General features: G+C 37.5%; 1 long non-coding RNA gene across 2 annotated transcripts in view; it reads left to right on the forward strand.

Annotated features, from left to right (window-relative positions):
* LOC117979923 (uncharacterized) overlaps positions 1-22,950 on the forward strand; it is a 69,153-nt gene extending 46,203 nt beyond the window's left edge. For both annotated transcript variants that reach the window (XR_004670991.3, XR_010111924.1), the window contains one exon: positions 22,791-22,950. This is a non-coding gene — a long non-coding RNA (uncharacterized LOC117979923). The remainder of the gene's footprint in view (positions 1-22,790) is intronic.
* Positions 22,951-24,475: the final 1,525 nt, after the last annotated feature.

A 24,475-nucleotide genomic window follows, 5' to 3' on the forward strand; every position in this document is an offset into this window, starting at 1 on the left:
GCCACGTGAGGTAACATAGTCACAGATTCCAGGAATTACGATGTGGACTTCTTCTGCATACCTCAGGCCCCATAGTCTGTAGCTGTTTTCCTTTTTTTTCTTTCTGCATGCTCCTTGGTGACCTTTCTCATTCTCCTGGATGATGCTACATTTCTATCTTCAACTCCAGTTACAGCTATTTATTGAGTCTATCTGGCCTCTGAGATCCCACAGGCTCTGGAACCGTGCCGTTTGTCTTCTTCAGGCCTTTGCACATTTGCTCTCTTGGTTTGAGGACTTTTCCCTCCTTTCAAGTCACATTATCTTCTTTGTCCTTCAAGACTCAAGGTGTTAGCATCCTTCCCCAGGATGTTTTCTTTCCAGATCAGTTCTCATACCTTCCAGAACTATGCCTATTGCAGTTTTCATCCTGTATTCTAAATGCCTGTGTTTTACCTGTCAACTTTCTGGGCTTATCTATTATTTCTTGTAACCCTAGTGCATGGACCAAAAGTAGACATTTAATCAATGTTTGTTGAATATATGAGGTCAGAAAAAGCAGTCCTGAGGGCAACCGTTTGCTTTGAAATCTCTCTTAAAGTTGCAGCTACCTCTAGATTTCCAACCCACGAACTTCTAACATTCTCCAACTGGTACAGTTTAGGAAAAGGGGGCTGCAAGTGTGACTTCATGCCAACCCTCCAGGGGTTGTCTGAAGAGCTCAGTTCGTATCAGGTGTCTCTGCATGCAGCTACTTTAGGTCCTGGCAACCTTCCCTTCCTCTTGCCCATTCAGGAAGAAAGGTGAACTGCTCCTCTCTGTCATTAGTCCCAGGGTCCTATGCGTGTTCTCATTAGCTTTTCTATTCCTGCCCATTCCTTTGAGGTATTCCCTTTACTTTCTTCTCCTTAACTTATCCAACTTGAACATGCTCTCTGTTTCCTGCCAGATCCCTGACTAACAGGGGCAGTGGTCATATCTAATCTGTAACCAGATCCTCAATAGTTCAAACCAAGCCTGTATCTCAGCACTCAGTTGATGCTGATGAAATGAATATTGAATATTCTGTAATAAACTTACTAAATTTTGTAATGTCATAGTGTAATCATGAAGTGTTATAACTGGACCTGACTTTTGATATTTTCCAGCCAAGACCCATCATTTTACCTAAGCGAATTTTAGTTTGGAAATTGTGATGGAAGAGAGAGTGTGCAATAATGGGTAGAGGAAAGATTTCAGAGTCATGTAGACTTGGGTTTGGATCAGAGGTGCCACTGGGCATACTCAGTTTTGTCAATTGCTAAATGAAGACAATATTACATCACTGGGTTGTTGAGAAGATTAAATGAGCTGATGCACCTGAGTTCCCTGGTATAGAACCCAGATGTCCTGGTTTCCATTCCAGGGTGCACACCACCATTTGGCCAACCAAACTGAGCCGAATATGTGATAGTTTAGTATATAGGAAGGACTTCATGTGGCCCTACTCCTGGCGTGTACGTCCATGTTGCTAAACCAGTGATAAGAGATGAAGGAGTTCTTGCAGCCGGCTCCCAGCTGACTCTTCCAGACCATATTTTGACATTTATGTTTTCTTCTCTTTCATTCTGTTGTTATACTTATTTTTGTAGCTACAAATTTTTATATTTAAATTCACAGTCTTAGAAGATAGAAAAGTTGAAAAAAAGTTGTTCAAGGGAATTCCACACTTGTTCTCCAGAACATTATTTTCTAACTCCACGTCTCTTCCTGCATAAGTTCTTCCAGGGTGGGTACTCTATGAAACAAGCTTCCTATTTAGCTAAGCCTCAGGCAAGCTCATACTCTTTTTTCTAAGGGATAGAACGTGTGGGTCTGCAGTCCTATTCCAGCAAGTCTCTTGATACAGCAAACATTTCCTGAAGTCCTATTTCCTTCCAAGTATTTTGAAGCTTGCAAACGCAGATATAATGAATGGAGCCTTTAGAGTGAACAATCGCTCAACAGCATAAGTTATTTTAATGGGCCCATCACTTGAAACTAAACTTCCACCATCTGTTCTACCCTTTAACTGCAAATGCAAAAAGAACACCATTCCCAGTGGCATCATAAAAAGTTAGATATAAGTGATTTAAATGCATGTTTTGGTTTTGTATTCATTGCAATATACATCTGAAGGAAGGCTCATATTGGATTTATTTTTTATGGCAAAATCAAAATTCCGAGTGGAGGAGCTTCTCTGTTAACAGTTGAGTACCTTTAGAGTTGGCATGGAATATGTTCTACCATGTTATTCATTCATTCATTCGTTCATTCATCTTTCTTTCTGCAAATACTTATGGAATGCCACCACGTACTTGGCACTGTATGGACACTTGGGATATAGAAGTTAACAGTGACAATTGGTAAGACCCCTAGCACCTCTAAACGTAAGTAAAACAGGACATTTCATATAAACACACACAAAAATCACATAAAAACATAAATTTCATGTTCTCCTTCAGAATACTAATGTGAAGGAATAAGAAAAAGTTTGCAATCAGTCAGATCTTGATTTAAAATTCCCAACTGCTCCACAACGTAACCTGAGACTGTTTCCTTATTTAACAATGATTTACATATCAAACTTTGTCTCCTCATCTGGAAAATGGGAGTAATAATATCTCCCTCTTGAGTCTGTTGCCATTGAATAGGTTGTATACACAAAGCTGTTAGCTCAGGGCTTGGCTCATAGTTGGTGCTATATGATAATTCTCCTTCTGTTTTCTAAATAGCATTTTTTATGGATTTGGGGAAATTACATCTTAAAGTAATATTTCCCCCTTACTACGTAAAATAATACACTCATAGAACAGCAGAGTAGAAAAGAATCTAAGAAATATTCAGCTTTCAGCCTGGGCAACATGGCGAGACCCTGTATCTACTAAAAATACAAAAAAAATAGCCAGGCATGGTGGTGTGCACCTGTGGTCCAAGCTACTAGGGAGGCAAGGTGGGAGGATTGCTTGAGCCCGGGGGGCAGAGGTTGCAGTGAGCTGAGATCATGCCACTGCACTCCAGCTTATGTGACAAAGAGAGACCCTGTCTCAAAAAAAAAAAAAAAAAAAGAAGGAAAATTCAGCTTTAACTTAATATTCCTTATTGTATAGATAAATTTCATTCCAGAGAGAATTAGCAGCTAAAGTCTCGCAGTATGCAATGGTTTCTAAAGCATTTTGGTTGTGTGCCTATAAATAAAAAAATTTTAAACATGCACTTCATATATATATATATATGTATTTAGAATCATGGATAGCTATATTAACATATTATAGGCTGGGTACAGTGGCTCACTCCTGTAATCCCAGCCCTTTGGGCGGCTGAGGCAGGCAGATCACCTGAGGTTGGGAGTTCGAGACCAGCCTGACCAACATGGAGAAACCCTGTCTCTACTAAAAATACAAAATTAGCCGGGCATGGTGGTGCATGCCTGTAATCCCAGCTATTCGGGAGGGTGAGACGGGAGAATCGCATGAACCTGGGAGGCGGAGGTTGCGGTGAGCCGAGATCGTGCCCGGGCAGCAAGAGCAAAAGAAACTCCATCTCAAAAAAAAAAAAAAAACAACAAAAAACACAAAAACAAACAAACAAACAAAAAATGACCAAAAAAACCATATTACGTACATTACTATATATAATAGAAATAAAAAAGAATGAGATAATACGAACAATATTTATTGTCTCACTGGTCTTAGTGGCTTCATACTATGCTTAAGGCATGCATATTGGTCTCTGGAGGCACACTGCATGCTTGGATGAAGTTTATTATTAACATTAATATATAATTTCACAGTCAAACACTTTTTGAAAATACATTGAAGAAATTTTTAACTGATTGCATTATTTCTATCTTGTGATGGGGCTGACCAAGAACTCATACCAGGAGGAGAAGCATCAACTCTGCCATTTTCTTGTTTTCTTCCTGTATTATGCTCAACCCACCATTTCTTTGCAGGGATATTTTCAGCCACTTCTCCATTTCGTGATGATTAGTATGATTAGAACTGGACAATAAAATGCATATCCACTTAACCAGGTGCATGTTAATATACTGACAGTGAACAGATGTGTGAGGGAGCTGCAGCTGTCCCTTCCCTTCATGGAACTTGTCCTTGAGAGCACTCTTTGCACATTATGTGGCATGTGACCCTCTCACATAACAACCAAAGGTGGGTGAGAGTATCAATATGTATGTAAAACATTAGTAAAGCTCTTATTATTTCTCAAGGATGAATAGTTAAATAATTTTTCTTAATATTTTCTTTTCACTGTTCCCAAAATGGCCATGCTCACCTCATACTGAAGGACACTGAATTGCTGGAAATGGAAGGACTAGAGTCTATTGATTTCAGCTAATGTTTTTTCCTCAGAAAATATAATTGTAAGGAAATACAAAAAAATTTTATTTCTTTGTAGTCTAACTTGTTCAGAAAAGTGTGCATACCAAAGTGCACACCTTCATGAAGCTTCCTAAAGTGAATCCACCCCATGACCATCATGAAGATCAAGAAATAGAACCTTCCCAGCGCCCACTGTGGTTGTGTGCTTCCATCTTCCCCCACATAACTCCCGTCCTGACTTCTAAATCCACAGATTAATTTGCTTGTTTTTCTAATTTTATACATAAGGAATCATACAATGGAAATTATTTTGAATCTGGATTTCTTTTGTGTAACATAGTATTTGTGAGATTTATCTGTGTTGGTAGGTGTAGTGTGGTTCTTTCATTTTTTTTTGTTTTTGTTATATAGTATTTTATTGTTTGAGCATATAATTGTATGTGTATCCATTCTAGGGTTGATGAACATTTGAGTTATTTTTATTGCGTGGTATTATGAATAATGCTCCAGTAAGGCTCATACATTTGGGGTGTGCATGTGTGTGTATATACATATATATACACATGTATATAATCCACATATAATATATGTGGATTATATACATGTGTATATGTATATATGTATATATATACATATATACATGTATATACACACACATTTTAATTGGATATATACATGTATGTCCATTTAAATATATACTTAAAATATGTTTATATATAATTATACTTATATATAATTATAAATATGTATTATAAATATATATAAATATAATTATATATATAAACAGTGGATTTGCTGAGTCATAGATTGGATATATATTGAGGTTTACCAGGTAGAGTAGAGCACATATGAATCAACCATTGTCACAATAATGGCATGAAGTTAACCACATCAAAATGAGCAACATATAACAATGAGCATTTATTACTCACCCGTCTGTGGGCTGGCTGGGATGCTGCTGATTTAAGTTGGGCTTACTCTGGCTTTGTTTGGGTGTCTCTCATCTTTCTCAGACCAGTGGCTTCTCTGGTAGTACATTCTTTTCACAGCAAGATGCTGGAACCAAGATGGCTTGCCTAACTGCAAAAGCATATTTCAAGCCTCTGCTCACATGTTGTCCACCAATATCCTCAGTGCAATGCAAGTCACACCCAAGGGATGGGGAAAAATCATGCCACCCACCATGCGGTCTTTGTTAGTGTGTGAATATATAATTCTATTACAGAGAAATGAGGAAATTCGCATCAATAATTAAATTGGTCAAATAGTTATTTAAAGTGTGCCAATTTACGCTGCCAGCAGTGGTTCTTAAAGTTCCCATTACTCTACATCTTCAACATTTGGCATTTTCAGTCTTTTTAAAGATAGTCATTCAATACCATGGTTTTAACTTATAGCTACCTAATGATTAATAAGGTTGAATACCTTTTCATATGTTTATTACCTTTTCTAAATTGCTTGCCCAAGATTTTTACCCATTTAAAAAATTAGGTTGCCAATCTTTTCCTTATTGATTCATGGAATATATTCTGAATAGGAATTCTTTGTCGGTTATATCTTTCCCCACTCTGTGTCTTGCGTTTTCACTGTTCTAATTGTGTTTTGGATGAATATACACTTTTTATTTTGAATGTAGCCCAATTATCAATCTTTCCCTTTATGATGAATGCCTTTTATGTTCTCTTTAAGAAGTCCTGGTCTACCCTGAAGCCATGAAGATATTTTCTCATGTTTTCCTTCAAAAGCTTTATTGTTCTTTACATATTTAGATATGCAATCTCTCTGGAATTGGTTTTTATGTATTTTATAAGGTAATGATTCAGATTCATATGGATGTCTAATTGACCCAGTATCATTTATTGAAAGATCATCTTTTCGCTACTGCAGTGCGGGGACACTCTCATATGAAATGACCATTATGTGTTACCCATCCCTGAACTCTTCTTTACATTCCATTGACCTATTTGTCTATCTTTATGTCAATATTACACTCTCTTGATTACTGTAGCTTCATGATACATCTTGACAATTGAGACCATGAACCCTCTAGCTTTGTTCTTCTTCAAGATTGTTTTCACTTTTCTTGACCCTGTATTTTCATTAAAAATGTTTAAACCTGCTTGTCAATTTTTACAGCAATTCTTCTGGGATATTGATTAAAATTATAATGATTAACTTGTGGAGAATTGATAATTACAACTTCTTTCAGTCTATAAGCATGAAATATTCCTCCATTTTTTAAGGTATTTAAAATGTTTTACTCAATAGGTTTCTATCTCTCTCTCTCTCTCTCTCTCTCTCTCTATATATATATATATACACACACACATATATACTGGGCTTTTTATTTTTATTTATTTTATTTATTATATATAGAGGTATATATAAATATATATTTTTATAGTTATATATATTTATAGTTATAAGTTTTTATGCTACAGTAAAAGATGTCTTTTTAAATTTCATTTTCTAGTAGTTTTTTTGTTAGTATATAGAAATAAAATTAATTTTATATTGTTTCTATCTGGTGGCTTTCCCAAATTTACTAACAAATTCTATCTTACCTGTATTTTTTCAGATTTTTCTATACATACAATAATGTTATCTGCAAATAATGACAACTTTGTTTGTTTTTTCCAATTCTTATACCTTTTAGTTCTTTATCTTGCATTATTACTTTGAATATATTAGTATATATTGAAATAAAATACTTTCTGAAGTTCTTTCTGCAGGTGCCCTTAATCAAATTTAACCCGGTCCTTTCTAGTCTTAGTTTACTCAAAGTTTTTAATAGGAAATTTTATCCATTTTTTTGCATTATTAACATGTTTGTGTAATTTTTTATGTTATTCTATTAATATGGTGGATTATAATCCATTGATGTTTGAGCATTAAGTTAACCTCATGTTCCTGAAATAAGCACAATGTGGTCATAATAATTCTTTTCATGTGTTGCTTAATTTGTTTTGCAAATATTTTGTTTGGTGTTTTATTTATTTATGTTCATGTGAATTATTGGTCTCTAGTATTTTTCTTGCAATATCATTGTCAAGTTTTGATTTCAAAGATGTACTGGCCTTATGTGTAATATGACTTGAAAAGGGAACTGTCTTTGTCCATACTCTGAAAAAATTTGTGTAATATTGGTGTTATTTCTTCCTTAAAGTGTTTGGAAGAGTTCACCAGTGATGTATCTTGGTATGGAATTTTCTTTATGGAAAACTTTACTTAGTTCAGTATCTTTAATACTTATATACATATTCAAATTACTTTTTCTTGTTTAGCTTTGGTAAGTTGTTTTATAATAAATCACCTATTTAACCTACATTTCCAAATTTATGGGTATAAATTTATCATTTTATTAATTTGAGTGTCTATAGAATTTGTAGTTATGTCCTATTTTTCACTGATGGTATTACTTTTTTACAGCTTATTTTTTTCTTGATGTGTTTTACAATGGATTTGTCAATTGTATTAACTTTTCAAGTATCAACTTTTAGATTTATTGATTCTTTTTATTGTACATTTATGTTGTATTGCAGTAATTTAGAATTTCATCTTCATTATTTTCTTCTTGACATGTTTTTCCTGTCATCATCTTGTATCATGACTTCAAGCCTGTCTTCCTATCTGCTAGGTTTAATTGAGGCTATATGTTTAACTATGAGCGTGATTTTAACTACATCCCATATGTTTTGATATCTTGCATTTTTATTATCATTCAGTTCAAATTATTATTTAATTTCCATTTTGACTTTTTCTTTCACTTATGGGTTATTCGAGAGTGTAAAGCTTAAATTGAAGATATTTGGAGCTTTTCCAGTTAGCTTATGCCATTAATACTGTTCTTGCTTAATTTCATTGTAATCAAAGGATATATTCTCATTTAAGTCATTTAGAATTTGTTGAGACTTACTTTATGGTCCAACGTATGGCTGGTTTTGACAACTCCTATATGTCCTACGTACCCCAAAATAATATGTTTTCTGCAGGTTATGAATGCATTTTCCTATATAAGTTAACTAGATTCACTATTGCATACGTGTTCAAATCTTACATTTCCTTAGTTTTGTTTATGATGCCATATTCCACTGATTACTGATAGAAGTATCTCAAAATTTCCCACTATAATTGTGGCTTCATATGTTTCTCCTTTGAATTTGGGTCATTTTTTGCTTTATATATTGTGAAGCTGTGTTATTTTGTGCATAAAAATTTAGATTAAAAATATTTTCCTGTAGATTGACTCTCTTATAATTACAATATCCCTTTTATTAAAATTTGTTTTTATTTTTTATTTTTAGATATTGGGTCTCATTATGTTGCCCAGGCTTGTCTCAAACTCCTGGACTCAAGCAATCCTTCTGCCATGGCCTCTCAAAGTGCTGTGATTATAGGTGTGAGCCACTGCACCCAGCCTTCCCTTTTTTTCTCTAATAATATTCCTTGCCTTAAATTCTATTTTGTTTCATATTAGTTGGATGTTATACATTTTCCATTGTTTTACTTTTCTATATTCTTCTATGTAAGGAATATCTCTTGAAAGTATCACAGAGTTGGTATTTCTATTTTTTCCCATCTGGCAATCTTTGGCTTTTAATTACTTACTTTGTTGACATTTTATGTAATTACAAATATATTTGGGTTTAAATCTATCATCTTACTACCTTTTAAAAACGTATTTCACTTTTTTCATGTTTGGTCACCCTAATTTCTTGCCTTCTTTTGGATTTTTTAAATTATTTCAATTTCTTCTACTATTTGTTTGTTACTTTTACTTTTTTCTAAGTCTGGATTCCCAAGAAATACAGCCAGAGATGAGGATCCGTGTTCAGGTTATTTACTGCAGGGATGCTCTCAGGAGAAGAAGAGTAAAGAAAGCAGAATAGGTCAGGGAAGAAACTCAAGCAAGAGTGGCTTTCTGCTACAGACTAGCTTCAATATAATCTTTTTTTAAAATTTTATTATTATTATACTTAAAGTTTTAGGGTACATGTGTACAACGTGCAGGTTTGTTACATATGTATACATGTGCCATGCTGGTGTGCTGCACCCATTAATTCGTCATTTAGCATTAAGTATATCTTTCTATATAATCTAAGGGGAATCTCTGGAGCACAAATTGCACCACAGAGTTAGTCCTCCTTGAAAGAAGGGGGCTTTTTGTACTCCTGTCAGTCAAACATTATTCAAGTTCTGTTGTGGTGGCTGGGGAAAGAATGAGGGTATATAGCCTGCATTTCCTTGCTTTTTTAATAAGGTTAATTTTTAAAATGTTTGCTCACCATTTGTGATTTTTCTCCTGTGAAAACCTTGTTCATACATATTGTCCATTTATCTATTGGATTGCTGGTCTTTTTCTGTATTTCTTTATATATTCTGGATATTCATTCTTTGTCAGTATATGCTGCAAATATTTTCTCTTTCTTGTCTTTTCATCTTCTTTATTGTTTTTTGACAAATGGGAAGTCTTACAATTTTTCTTATTGTCTAAGATCCAGGGTACATGTGCAGGAAGTGCAGGTTTGTTACATAGATAAATGTGTGCCATGCTGGTTTGCTGCACCTATCATCACCTAGGTTTTAAGCCCGGCATGCATTCACTATTTTTCCTGTGCTCTCCCCACCCTGCTCATGCCCTCCCCTGACAGGCTTCACTGTGTGTTGTTCCTCAACCTGTGTCCATATGTTCTCATTGTTCAGCTCCCATTCATAAGTGAGAATATGTGGTGTTTGGTTTTCTGTTCCCACATTAGTTTGCTGAGGATAATGGCTTCTAGCTCCATTCATGCCCCTGAAAAGGACATGAGCTCACTCCTTTTTATGGCTGTATAGTATTCCATGGTGTATATGTACCACATTTTCCTTATCAGTCTATCATTGATGGGCATTTGGGTTGATTCCATGTCTTTGCTATTGTGAATATTGCTGCAATGAACATATGTGTGCCTGTATCTTTATAATAGAATCATTTATATTCCTTTGGGTATATACTTAGTAATGGGATTGCTGGGTCAAATGGTATTTCTGGTTCTAAATCTTTGAGGAATCGCCACACTGTCTTCCACAATGGTTGAACTAATTTGCATTCCCACCAACAGTGTTGTTCCTTTTTCTCCACAACCTTGCCAGCATATGTTGTTTCTGGGCTTTTTATTTTTATTTTACTTTATTTTATTTTTTTGAGACAGAGTCTCGCTCTTGTCATCCAGGCTGGAGTGCAATGGCGTGATCTCGGCTCACTGCAACCTCCGCCTCCCAGGTTCAAGCGATTCTCCTGCCTCAGCTTCCTGAGTAGCTGGGATTACAGGCACCCGCCACCAGGCCCGGCTAATTTTTTTGTATTTTTAGTAGAGACAGGGTTTCACCATGTTGGTCAGTCTGGCCTCAAACTTCTGAACTTAGGTGATCTGCCCACCTTCATCTCCCAAAGTGCTGGGTTTACAGGAGTGAGCCACTGTGCCTGGTTGGACTTTTGAATAATTGCCATTCTGACTGGCATGAGATGATATCTAATTGTGGTTTTGATTTGCATTTCTCTAATGATCAGTGATGTTGAGCTTTTTTCCAAGTTTGTTGGCCACATGTATGTCTTCTTTTGAGAAGTGTCTGTTCATGTCCTTTGCATAAATGGGAAGTCTTAATGAGTGTATTTGAATTTATTAGTTTCTTCTATTAGAATTTGTGCATTTCATTTCATTTTGTTCTCTTGTTTACAGAGTTAATTTCTACCTCAGTCTTATAAAATACTTTTTAGTGGTGTCTTCTAAAAGATTTTACAGTTATGCCTTTAACATTTAAGTCTTTGTTTAAGCTGGGATGGATTTATGTATGGTGTGAGGCAGGGCCTCAAATTTAATTAGGAATCTTAATTCCACTTGTAATCTTAATTCTCCCTTGCCATGTAACATGGTATTTCACAGCTCCTACAAATTAGAACATACACATCCTTGGAGTGGAAGAAATTATTCTGCCTCCTACAATGTGCTGTTTGGCCTCAAAGTTTCATATCCAACTTACATGCAAAACATAAGTTGGATATGAAAGCATTCACAATGGTCTAATTCCTCCTAACAGCCAGAAATGTGTGAACTAATTACAGCATACACAGTAAAAAAAAAAAAGTCATCTAAATTTCATCAGCTTAAAAGTCTTAATTCTCACCATCTAAATCATTTAAATCAGGTATGAATGTGGCTCTGTGTATAATCCATTCTAAGGCAAATTCTCCATCTGAAACCTACAAAACTCAAGAAATACCAAAATATATAGTGGTAGGACAGACATAAGATATCAGCTACAGAAATTCCCATTCAAAAAGGGAGAAAATTGAAGGAAACAAGCAAGCAAACAAACAAAACCCAAGAGTCAGTGGTTCCAAGCAATTTTGAAATCCTGACAGGAAAACTCCATTTGATTCCAGGACCTGGGAATAATCCTCTATGACTTGAGGCACCTCCCTCTGGGCTGGAGGATTCAACCTTTAGGCTCATGGATTTATTCTCACAATCATAACTCCTTTTTCTTAAAAGATAGCATGCATTTACAGCTGAGTAGTTTTACCAGCCTGTTTTTTGCCTCTAGAATCTGGGGGAGGGGTTGACAGACTTTCATTTCATCCTCTCCCTGCACCTTTCAGTCCAAGATGGCAGTATTTCTGCTGATATGAGATTTCAAGAACTTTGTTGATCACTCGTGTATGTCATGGGGATTCATGCCATTAGACAAGAGGCTCCTCCACAGATATTTCCTGGATAAGCCCAACTCTGTTCTTGGCTTCTGCTTAGATAGCTGAAATGATCCATGAGTAACACTTCTAGTTTCTCTAGTTTCTTCAAAAACCCATCTGTGCAACTGAATACTCTGATCTTCTGATTCTTCCAAAGCACTAGCATAAGGCTGTCCACCACACCCTTGACTTTCTTTCCAGAGCATGCTTCCCTGAAACTGAGTATCCTAATTTTAATATCTTTTGTAATATGGATAAGCCAAGAATTTTCTGAATTATCAAATTCTAGTTTCTTTTTGGTTAACAGTTCTACAGTCTACCTATTTCCTCTTGCATTTTACTATAGCAGAGAGAAGAAACTAGACTTCACCTTTAATACTTTGGTTGAAATCTTTTCAGCTAAATATCCAAGCACATTGTTTACAAATTTGCTTTCCACATACCTGTACACAATTCAGCTAAACTTTCTCTCATTATGTAAAAAGGATCTCTTTTCCTCTGGTTTTCAATAATATATTCCTTATTTCCATCTGTGCCCTCACTGGCAGTGCCTTTAATGTCCATATTTCCACCAACAATCTGCTTATAATGATTTAAGCATTCTCTAAGATGTTGTAAGTTTTCCCTATCATGATCCTCACTTTCTTCTGTGTCCTCACTAACAGAGTCATTAACAGAAATATCTCTGCTAAGAGTGTTTGTGAGGCAATCTAGGTTTTCTTCTCTCATGCACTTCAAAATTCTTCCAGCCTCTTCCCATTGCACAATTCTAAAGGTAATTCTATATTTGTAGGTATTTATCTCAATAACACCACATTTACAGGTACCAAAATTTAAATTAGCTCCCTATTGCTATTATAACAAATTACCATAAACTTTATGATTTAAAACAACAAAAATTGATTATCTTACAATTATGAAGGTTAGAAGTCTAAAACAGGTCTTACTGGGCTGAAATAAAGACATTGGCAGGGCTGTGTTCCTTCTGGATCTTCTAGGGGAGAATTCATTTTCTTGACTTTTCCAGCTTTTAAAAGTCGCTCACATTTCTTGGCTCTTGTCCCCTTCTTCCATCTTCAAAGACAGTAATGGCCAGTCAAGTCCTGCTCATTTTGCCTCCTTCTTCCACAGTTAAGGACCCATGTAATTACACTGAGCCCAGATAATCTAGGATAACTCTATTATTTTAAGGTCAACTAACGAGCAACCTTAATTTCCCCTTGCCATGTAATAGAACATATTCCAGGGATGCATATCTTTTTTTTTTAATTGACACTGAGTCATAGGATGCATAATCTTTATGGGGACATCTATCTGCCTCATGACATGCTTATTATAGATTTCTGTGAATATCTTTTTTTTTTTTCTTTTGAGATGGAGTCTCGCTCTGTCACCCAGGCTGGAGTGCAGTGATGCAATCTCGGCTCACTGCATCCTGCACCTCCCAGGTTCAAGTGATTCTCCTGTCTCAGCTTCCCAGGTAGCTGGGGTTACAAGCCCATGTCACCACGCCCAGCTAATTTTTTGTATTTTAGTAGAGATGTGGTTTCACCGTGTTGCCCAGGCTGGTCTCGAACTCCTGAGCTCAGGCAATCCACCCACCTTGGCCTCCCAAAGTGTTGGGATTACAGGCGTGAGCCACTGTGCCCAGCCGTGAATATCTTTTAATAAATAGTTTTAAATTAATATTTTTAAAACAAATTAAGGATGTGTCTTTTAAATTTCATGAGACACAATTACATATTAATTCACTAATTTTTTCATTTATTGTGAAAATGTTTGGAACACTAATCTTTGTTTTGGGTACTCTAATGGGAGTTGTCAAAATGGAACCATCTCTGAGAGGCAGTGGAGCATGTGGCTAAGCTCACAGATTCTAGAATTTAACTGCCTGGGGTTGAATTCATTGCCTCAGCAGCAACACTACTTATAAGCTTTCTGATCTTGGGATAGTTACTTATCCTTCCATGCCTCAGTTTCCTTATCTTAGCAAGAGGCTTAAACTAGTGCCTGACATATCAAACATCACATTAAGTGTTTGCCATTAACATCATTTTCATTTTCAGCCCTCAAGGAGCTCATGGTTTAGTTGTGGTTTCAGACAAGTAAACAAAATGTGATCATTTCCATGACTAAGGTAAATTTTAGACATAATGAAACTTAGTGCATTTTGGTTAGACTATAAAATCAGCTTATCTGAGAATAAATAAGATATTTTCTTCTCCCTGACTATCATCTCCCTTTCTCCTGTGTTCCCTCATGAAATGTTAGCATTCTGCTCAACTTATCCGTGTGAGTCTAGGTGCTCTCCTGCCCTTCCCTTCCCCATCCTTCACATCTACTCAGACAAGTCCTGTTAATTCGATCTCACTAAAATATAACTTTTCTCTTCCCTTCTTTTCATTTCTTTTCATGTCCCTTTTCCATTCTTTTATCATCATTAACTTTGAATATTTAGTAGTTTACTAATTGGGCTACCTACCTCTTTTATCTCACCCGTTTCTTCTATCCTTTACAAAGCTTCCAGGGTGATTTTTCTAGAAAACAAAGTTGATTCCTTTCTGTTAAAAACATTTTCACCCTCAGGATTAAATCCAAACCCTTTAACATGATATATGCATCAGTTAGTATGCTTTTGTCCACTGTAAATTAAATCTACCTAACTTGTGACATGAGTCCCTAGTAAATACATATTTTTCTCACATGATAAAATGTCTGCAAACAGGTGATGACTGGTATTTGTTCAGAGCCTCAGTAAAGGATGCAGGGTCTTTCTACCTTTCTACTTTGCCACTATTAACATGTTGGCAACTCTCATGCATGCTACCTCATGGTCACATGATGCTTGCTACTGCTCCAGGCACCATATTCATGTTGAAGGCAGGAAGAAGGGGAAGAGACAAAAGACTTCTCTTTACATCTTATTGGCCAGAACTGGATCACATGTCTGCTTGTTGGCCAGTCATTGAGGAAGGGGAATGATATTACCTAATTGGTTTAGACCAGTCATAGTTTAATCCCTTGACTGAGAAGAGGATTGCCTTCTCAGAGATCAAGGGATCTCTATATGTGACCTGAATCAAGATTCTGATAGCAGGGAAGACATGGTGAGTGACATTGGGTAAGCCACTGGCAGGGTTTGCCACAGCATCCATGCCTGATCTGGCTTTTGCTTACCTCTTCAAGCTCATTTCTCACTATTGTCACTGTCAATCCACACACCACCCTCAACCCTAATCCATCCAATCTGGGTCTCTGTTACAGGTAATTTTCCAAGATGCTATTGTTGCCTTATGCATTTGTGCCTTTCTCTATGTTGTTGCATCTGTCTGGCAACCCTCTGTGCTGTGTCTTCCTAGCAAACTGTTCTCATCTTCCTGGATGAGAACATATCCTTATCCTGCAAGAAAACTAGAGTATCTGCCCCTCTATGAAGACTTTCCTGAGTCTGCCTGAGCTTCCACTCTAATCTGCACACAATTCCGTTCCAGTAGGTATTGTATTTGTTTGTTGTATGTTTGTTTTCCCTCCCTAAACAATAACCTCCTTGAGAGAGGACCAATGTTTTACTGTCTTTGTATTCTCAAAGTGCATTGTGGCTGGCATGAAGCTTTTCTTTGAACACTTTTGGCTGTAACATTGGAAGGGATGTATTATCTGGAGCTTGAAAGATGAGTAGGGTTGGCTAGAGAGGCCATAAGGAAGGTCATTCAAGCAAGAGAGAATGGCTTATGTTTCCTACATGACCTTTAGGAATGTGTGAATGACCTAAGGTGTTACCTTAAAAGTCATTTCCTCCTCTGATACCCATGCCAGCTTACATTACCCTGCTCTATTTCCACTGTCCTTATCACAACATTGATCCCCTCTTCCTTCCATCACTTCCCCACCTAGCCAATCTGAGCAAAGGGCACTACCATTCATCATTCATTCACCCAGTTGCTCAAGCTAAAAACATAATGGTCATTCTTACTTCCTTTCTTTCCAACATGCCTTTTATTCATTCCAGCAGTATGCCTTGCCAGCTCCATCTCCAAGTTACCCTGTCACTACCTCTTTTCAAGTCAGTCTTGGCCATGATCATACAAGCCAGCAGCATTTCTCTCTTGCACTTCCTTAAAATTCTTCCTTCTGCTAACACTTTGGCTCTCTCTCTTTGCATTCCATTGTTCACCCAGCTGCCAAGGTAGTATTTTGCAAACTCCAAAGAGATCACACCTTTCCCCTGCTTAAAATCCCCCATCTATGGCCAGGTGCAGTGGCTCAAGCCTGTAATCCCAGCAGTTTGAGAGGCCAAGGCGGGTAGATCACGAGGTCAGAAGTTTGAGACCAGCCTGGCCAATATGGTGAAACCCTGTCTCTACTAAAAATACAAAAATTAGCCGGGTGTGATGGTGTGCACCTCCCAGCTACTCGGGAGGCTGAGGCAGAAGAATCACTTGAAACTGGGAGGTGGAGTTTGCAGTGAGCCGAGATCATGCTACTGCACTCCAGCCTGGGCAACAGAGCGAGACTCCGTCTCAAAAAACCAAACCAAACCAAAACAAAACAAAAAAAACCCCGTCTCCCTTAGAAGAAATGCTTCTTTTGGTTTCCAAGGCCCTATGTGTTCTGCCCTCTGTTTGTCTCTCAGACTTTGCTCCTGTTCCTCCCTCCCCTGATTCACTGTTCCAGACCTCTTTGCCTTCTTGCTGTTTCTTACTCCTCTGTCTGCCTGGACTACTCTTTCCCCAGTGACTCCCATGACTTGCTTCTCCTGATAATCCTCATCTCTTCTCATTCAGGCGATGTCACTTAGAATATACTGGTAAGCAATGAGGGATTTGGAGTCAGATTTCTTGGATTAAAATTCAACAATTTTCAGCAAGGGACATTAGATAAGTTTCTTAAATTACCTTTGCCTCAGTTTCCCTCAACAACTTTAAAGTTTGTAAGTACTTAGCAGGGGGCTTGTCCGTGGTAAATCATATGCAAATGTGGCTCATTATAATTTTCTTAACTTAAGTATAACTCTTCAGAGAGACTTCCTCGATCACTCAGTGTAAAAAGGTAGCCCCAAGTCTCTCTATCACATCAGTGTGTTTTTAATTCTTTGTAAAACCTATAGCATTATCCTGTTTGTTCATTTACGTGTTGCTTCCTCCTCCTAGAATTGAGCTCGAGAGACCAGAAGGTGGGTTCCTGCTGTATCTTCAGCATCTGGAACAGGTCTAGCACCTGGTAGCATTTCAATTGGTAACACACACACAGGTGTGCCATTGACCTTGGAATAAAATCCAGACTCCCAGCTCCATCCTACAAGGCGGATATTGTCTCCTCTTTGTCTTTCTGACCCCATCTCTATCCTCCCTTGTCTTTCCTCATGAGGCTTCTTCCTTAGCATGAGTTTCTTCCCACAGGATTCTTTTGAGCACCTTGCAAATAAAGTTCTCAGACTTTCCTCAAAAGACCTAATATTACTCCTAATTTTTCTGAATTTGCAGCCAGCACCCATCTTAAGTCTTTTGCTATGGATTCCACTCTTCTGGATGTTACCACTTCCTCTTTGAGTCCATGTCTGCACTTTTATTTAGTTCCCATGTTACATAGTTCCTGTCTGCTAGCCTCTCTCCTCCATTCTAGAATCCCACTTCAAGGGAGTTGAACAGCACCATGCTGTTTGGTTACAAATTGAATTTTAGGGACATTGTAAATAATGTTAACATACTGCCTGGATAGTCTTGTCTCTTTGTCCTTTATACACGGATTATGGTTGACAACTCACCATTGACACAGTCCATGATTCCAATTCTTCTTTTTAAAAACTAATTATCATTCTATTTCTGGGCAAGACCCCCAACCAGGGAGGTAAACAACTAAATCATTATGATTTTACATGTCTACAGAGAGAGATAAAATGATATAATAGGAGAATAATTAAAAAGCTATTGTGTTAGTTAATTATAACTTTAAAATAATTTATTCTTTAGAGGAAATAAAAAGAAATAAATGAAAATCCTAAAAATTATGGCACACTATGTAAACAGATCTCTTTGATGACACTTAAATGTAAATACTCCTTTTAAAAATTGGGTTCTGATTTTGAATACACTTGGAATTTCATGCCTGGTTCCAGATTAATAATGATAGAATAAAATTCTTTAGTATTTAACACGTTACTGTGACACAGTGCTTCCTTATAATTTTGGGAAGTTTAAGGCCAAACTGAAATAGTAAGAGCATTAACCCAATTCTTTGAGAAAAAAAGAAAAAACTGGAATAAAATAATTAAGTCCCCTTTGCCTCCTAATGAACTGGCATGCAACTGTATCCAATTTCCCTCTGCTTTTCCTTTGATCTCTTTAAGCTCTCCCTTGGTCAAACCTCTTCTGTTTGAATTGCACTAATTTGTAACTCGGCTTCTTCCATCTGGGGATACAGATTTGTGCAGACCCATTCCACGCTGGGCTAAATGCGTTCAACACCTGGCTGAACATATTGGTTTCAGTGTATTTACCCAAATTGTTAGTAAAACATCAGAAACAGTCGGCTCCTGCTTATCAAATTGCAAACGGGGTCCCTATCACTTAACGCTAATACAATTTAGACTCGAAGTTCACAAACAGATGCACGGCATTTCCAATCATATCAGCTGCAGCCTCTGGAATCGCAGATTTGGTGTCTAAAACATCCACAGAGAGGGAGAGAAATAAGGGTAGTAATTCAGTTGGTCTCAGCCTTGTGTTTCATACATATTCTGCAGATAATTTTTTGACTCTTCCTTTTCGTCTCCTTTTAACGTCCCCAAATCCTTTGACTAGGGCTATGTCCCGAGTGCTATAGCCACTCTTATTTCCTGTGGTCTTTTCAGATCCATTCTTTTTAGCTCCCTCTGTTTGGTTGAAGGATTAGAGCTTCTTAGCCTTGAAGCCAATTTTGGAATGCAGATTGAGGGTCAATGGTGAAGAAACCCTTTCATCCTTCCATTCTTGTCTTGAAGTATCCTTTTTGACTTACATGTCTAGAAACCAACAAAAGCCCTCTATTATTATGGTAGTTGGAAAATGGCCCAGTTCCAGCCCAATCCTTTGCAGCGAAGAGGTCCTTCCCCCATTCTTGCCTTCTGCTTTAGCATTCATTATTGTGATGCCTTGTTTACTTACATTTCTATCTGGTGATAATAGGCTTTTCAGCCTTTGGGCTTCAAGGTCCCTGGCTGCAGAAGGAAGGCCAAGAAAAAGAGAGAAAATATGGGATGGCTGGGGAACTTGCCCTGCGACTGGCTTCTCTTTGTCGATTCTGAACACTGATGATTAACTCATTGTGTCCTACTCATCTCTCTTAAAAAATTAGAATCTGTGAATGAACCAGTTTGTTTTCGTAGTTTAGTGTCTGGCTGGGGTTTCAGAGCCATGAGCAAAGTTAGTCGCTTGTTATCCCTTCTAAGGAGTGGATGTGGTGGCCCCAGGATGGAAAGAAGCTACTCTATGCTGCTGTAGGAATGGGATCTTTAGCTGGCCCTGCCATCTCTTATGACACAGAAGAGACCTCTCTCCTCCTACACACAGGTAGGAACAGAGTCCACCCCTTCTGCAGCCCCCCACTACCCAGTGGACACAGCAGCCTTAGGAAATCAACTCTCATGTTTCAACACAGCCAAGATTTTCCAAGGAATAGATTGCAATTGTGTCTGTGGTTATGGCTCAGGATTTGTGTGCTTTATATGTCATTTGTGTAGCCAGGGAGGTAATTTTTATAGTATCCATCAATTTATTTATCCACTTACTGCTTAGCCATTCCTTCATGTGTTCATTTACCAGTCCTCACGCAGGAGCGCTCACCACCTTCTGGGTCCTGCACTGGGTCCTGACAGTAGATGCTTACTAAATAATGAGCAACAGATGAATAAGAAAGTGGAAACAAGGCTGGGGAATGTCCCACAACAATTCATAACCAGGAGACATCAGTCACAATCCTGACTAGGGTGGTGAAAGGGTAAGGGGGTGTAAAGGTCAAATAATTCAACAATTAGCCAATAAAATATTTTGTTGAAAGCAGTGAGGATGAGATGAGCAGACTTCTGTGTACTCCATCAGTGACGAGAATTGAAAGAGGTTGTCTTAAGAAAGGGGTGAGGTGAAACTGGGATGGCAAAGTCAAATCCCAGATGAAACGCTTGGCTATGGTGGCCCCTTAGATACAGTGGGCCCATTTTAGAGAGGTCCTCTGTGTATCCTAGATGTGTATCCTTTTTCTTATTTCTCCCCATCAAGGAATCCATTTCCTTTAGGAAGCCCATCCCTTAGGAGACTTGATGACAGTGGACAGAGACTTGATGACATTACAGACCCTGAAAGTCAGATTCTGACTTTCCTAGCTTCCATGCAGCCAGTGCTTTGGTATGTGCCTTGGACTCGGGTAATCAGATACAGGTGCCTTAGGCTGTGAATTGTGAGCTACCGATGCGAAGAAAAGCAGAGAATTCATTCTGGTAGCACGTGGCAACAGCTACAACAGCAGCATCCAGCTTCTAGAGGAGCAGTGGCCATGGTGATGGTTTCACTGTCTGCATCTATCAGGCAGTACTGGTGGTGCACCCTGCCATGCCTCATCTCAGCAATGACACAGTGTTGTCCTCCCGCAAGGAAGTTGAATTTTGCCATTTTCCCTACAAGCACAGCCTCTGAAGCTGGTTTCCCCATATTCCTTCAGCTCTAAAGAATCCAGTATCCTGATGGTAGAGCAGTTTATGGTTTAAATTTGCCAGTGGTTTTCTGTTGCATAAAATAAATCTATCGCCCAAGTTTATTCTCTTGAAGTCACATCCAAGTTTGCATAATCCCATTCAAAATCTTACTTTTAATCTTTAATTTTGTTTTTAATTAACTTTTTATTTTGTAAAAACAACTGTAGCAAAGTTGCAAGAACCTACCCTTCATCTAGATTTACCTACTGTTAACATTTGTGCCACATTTTTGCTCTATCTTCCTCTCTACACACAAATGTGCTCACATTGTTATTCCTTTCACTATTCTTATTTTTATCTTTTGCTGAACCATTTGTGGAGATCTTACATTTCACTCCAAGTATTTCAATGTCACTACCCTAAAGAAAGTGACATTTTCCAATATAATCACAATGCAATTATCAAACTCAGGAAGTTTACATTTATTAAAACTGATATCCACTATATAGTCTGCATTCAAATGTTGTTAATTGTTCCAATGCTGCCTTTTTGGCTATGATTTTTCTCCCTAATCCAGAATCCAATTCAGGATTATGCATTGCATGTAGTCATTATGTCTATTTGGCCTTCTTTCTCTCTCTCTTTTTTTTAATGACATTGACATTTTTGAAGGGTACAGTCTGTTGTTTTGTAGAATGTCTGTTAATTTGTGTTTTTCTGGCTGTTTCCTCTCGGTTTGATTTAGGTTATGTGTTCCCAAGTCTTTCACAAATCCCTTGAATTTGCAACCTGTGTCTCAAATCTCTGACAACATTGAATCTGTAATTTCATTTGCTAAAGTAGGGCTGAGATGGTAATTCTATTCTGTTTGGTTGGATAAGTGACTTTGTAACTACAGGAAAGTATAAAATATAAGCATAGAGATGATAAAAAATAAATTTGGTGTTTAAAACTTCATGTAAATTGTGATTATACAAGTGTAATGAAAACTTTTGTATTCATTGTGTTGTTTGGATAAACTTGGTAGGATGTTTGAAACATTTAAGATACAATGACATTCTAGAGAATCTGGCTTAAGATTTTAATTTAAATTGTAAGATGGTTTTATTTAATTATATTTGCTTAAAGCTTAAGAGAATTGAAGTTACTAAATTTATATATTGCTTTTGAAGATATTGAAATGCTTACCTGTATCTGATCTACTAATTTGATAAATTCATATTTATTAAAGTTGGAAGAGTTAGCTTGAGAAAATAAAATATATTCAATTTATGAACATAGTTTGACATGTTTAAGGAAACTTAATTAAGTTTTAGATAGTATGAGAGATTTTAATTTGTTTATAAGCTTTATGACTTTAATTTGATATGTCTGAAAAAATTTGTTGAAGTTTGAAAATAATGCTTAGGAAAAATTAATCTGTGAAATTTATGCTATAAATTAGCAGAAATTAAAGAATGAGAATGTTTTTAATTTTCACTCCCAATTGTTAAATTTATAAGCAAATATACTGGACTTGAAAGTTGAATTTAAAGGCTAAAGGAATGACAGATTTTAAAATTTAAAAAAGTAAGTAAATTACTATCAATAAAAACCCAAGTCATGATAATTTTTTTTTTCTATACACCAATCCTCCTTTGGATGTTAAAAAAACCAGTTGATAAGTTCTGGGTACGCAGTTCCTGATATGATTATTAAGTCATAGAAAAGATAGACAGATGGACACAAAATCGTGGTACAAAATTCGGAATGCAATGGAAGAGGCAGACCCAGCGGGTTGGAGAAGGCACCTATTGGATCTCAGGGTGGAATAGGATCAGAGAATGCTCCAGAGGTGAACAGGAGTTTATTAGCCAAAGAGGAATGGAATGGCTTTCCCAGCATGAGTTGGAGAATTGAAACAGTGCTAGGGAGAGGGAGGTATGGAAGGCGAGAGATGTTGTGCTTGACAAGATCTAATCAGGTCTCAACATTGCATAAGGCTGTGAGAAATTTTTTCAAGTGATTTATTTATTTATTGAGTGCCCACTGTGTGCCAGCATCTGTGTTTCTCTTTCAGGGCAAAGACATGGAAGATACGGGCCCTCACTGTATAGTAGCTGTATCAGTCTTCTTGGGCTGCCCCAAGTCTCTGGTCTTGGGTGTTTCTGCTTGTCTGGCTGGACGGCTTAAACAACAGAAGTTAATTTTCTTACAGTTTTGAAGGCTGGAAGCCCAAGATCAAGGTACCAACACGGTTGATTTTTAGATCAAGGTGCCAACAAAGGTTGGCCTCTCTCCCTGGGTTGCAGTCTCACTGTGTTCTCATATGGTCTTACCCCTGTGCACATGCAGAAAGAGAACGAGAGAGAGAGAGCACAAGCAAGCTCTGGTGCCTCCTCCTCTTCTGAAAAGTATACCAACTCTATTGATTTAAGGTCTTTCTCTAATAACCTAATTTAACATTAATTACCTCCCTAAAGGTCCTATCTCAAAATATAGAACCTATGAATTTTGAGGGCATACAGTTAAATCCATAACATTAGCATTCGTTATCTCGTACTCAAGTGAGTCGGTTTATCGATATGTCTACATGACAAGGCTGACAGTGCCGTCAGAACTGGAGCACAGACTTACGTTGTTTTTTGTAACTCCAACACTTGGCATGAAGCCTAAAACATAGGAAGCACTAGATAAAAGCCAATTATGTGAGTAAAAGAAATTACTAAATGAATAAATGATGGCAAGTAAACCCAGCATGACAATTCAGTATGATATGGTTTAAACTTTTATTCAACAATATTATCTGGGGCCCATTGTGTCCCATGCTTTCTAGTACCTTTGAAATATCAGTAAACAAAACCGTTAAAACTCTGTCATTTAGGTAAAATTCCTTAGGAGCTGCTGAAACAGGTATCTTTGTTCAAGTAATTTTTTCCAGGAAATGGTCATAGAAGAGGGGAATGAAGGAAGCAGAATAGGGAGGGAATAAAAGCTAAGTAAGAATGGGGCCTCAACTGGAGGCTAGCCTTAGTTTGTTCCCATGGGGAAGCTCTGAAGCACAAATAACATAGCAGAGTTAGTCTTACCTTGAGTCAAGGGGTGCTTAGTCTTTTGTACACCCATATCAGTCAGTCATTAGCTGAGGTCTTTCCTCCAGAGGATATAGGATATAGTTCCACAGGACGATGGTTGTTGTATTTGCCCATTTATAGGACGTAGAACTATCAAGATATTCTGAAAGATCACCTTAATGCCAGCCATTTTTTTGGCCCCATTATTAAGGAGCAGTTCTATATCCTCATGAGGACAGTGGTCTATTATCCCCGCTGTTATATAGTGTCTGCTTTCTGTGACTGCTCGTCTATTTGCATTAAGATGCCCAATGACCACGTAGCACTCTCAACTGCATCCCTTGGTGGAAACACCTCCTTCTCTGGAGACTAGGACTTCTGTACCTATAGTGTATAAAGGTACAGACAAAGGACACACAAATTTTCTCAGCAGCTCATGCTACTTCCATCCCTATTTCTCTCACCCATATGTTCTATCTATTGGGTACACACCACCATATAATGACCGTTGGTTTACAGTATATACCCCATCATAAATTATAGCACCCCATCTTCAGAAGGATGTCGTCTTCAATCTGACCCCTCAGCTGTACATTCCAAAGGTTGTTTCATCACTCTATCAGGCCAATAGCTTCTGGATGGTTTGTGTATGGCAGGACTGATGGATTCCACAGTTATGTGCTCACTACCA

This window comes from Pan paniscus, chromosome 3, assembly GCF_029289425.2.
Source record: "Pan paniscus chromosome 3, NHGRI_mPanPan1-v2.0_pri, whole genome shotgun sequence".
Taxonomy (NCBI): Eukaryota; Metazoa; Chordata; class Mammalia; order Primates; family Hominidae; genus Pan; species Pan paniscus.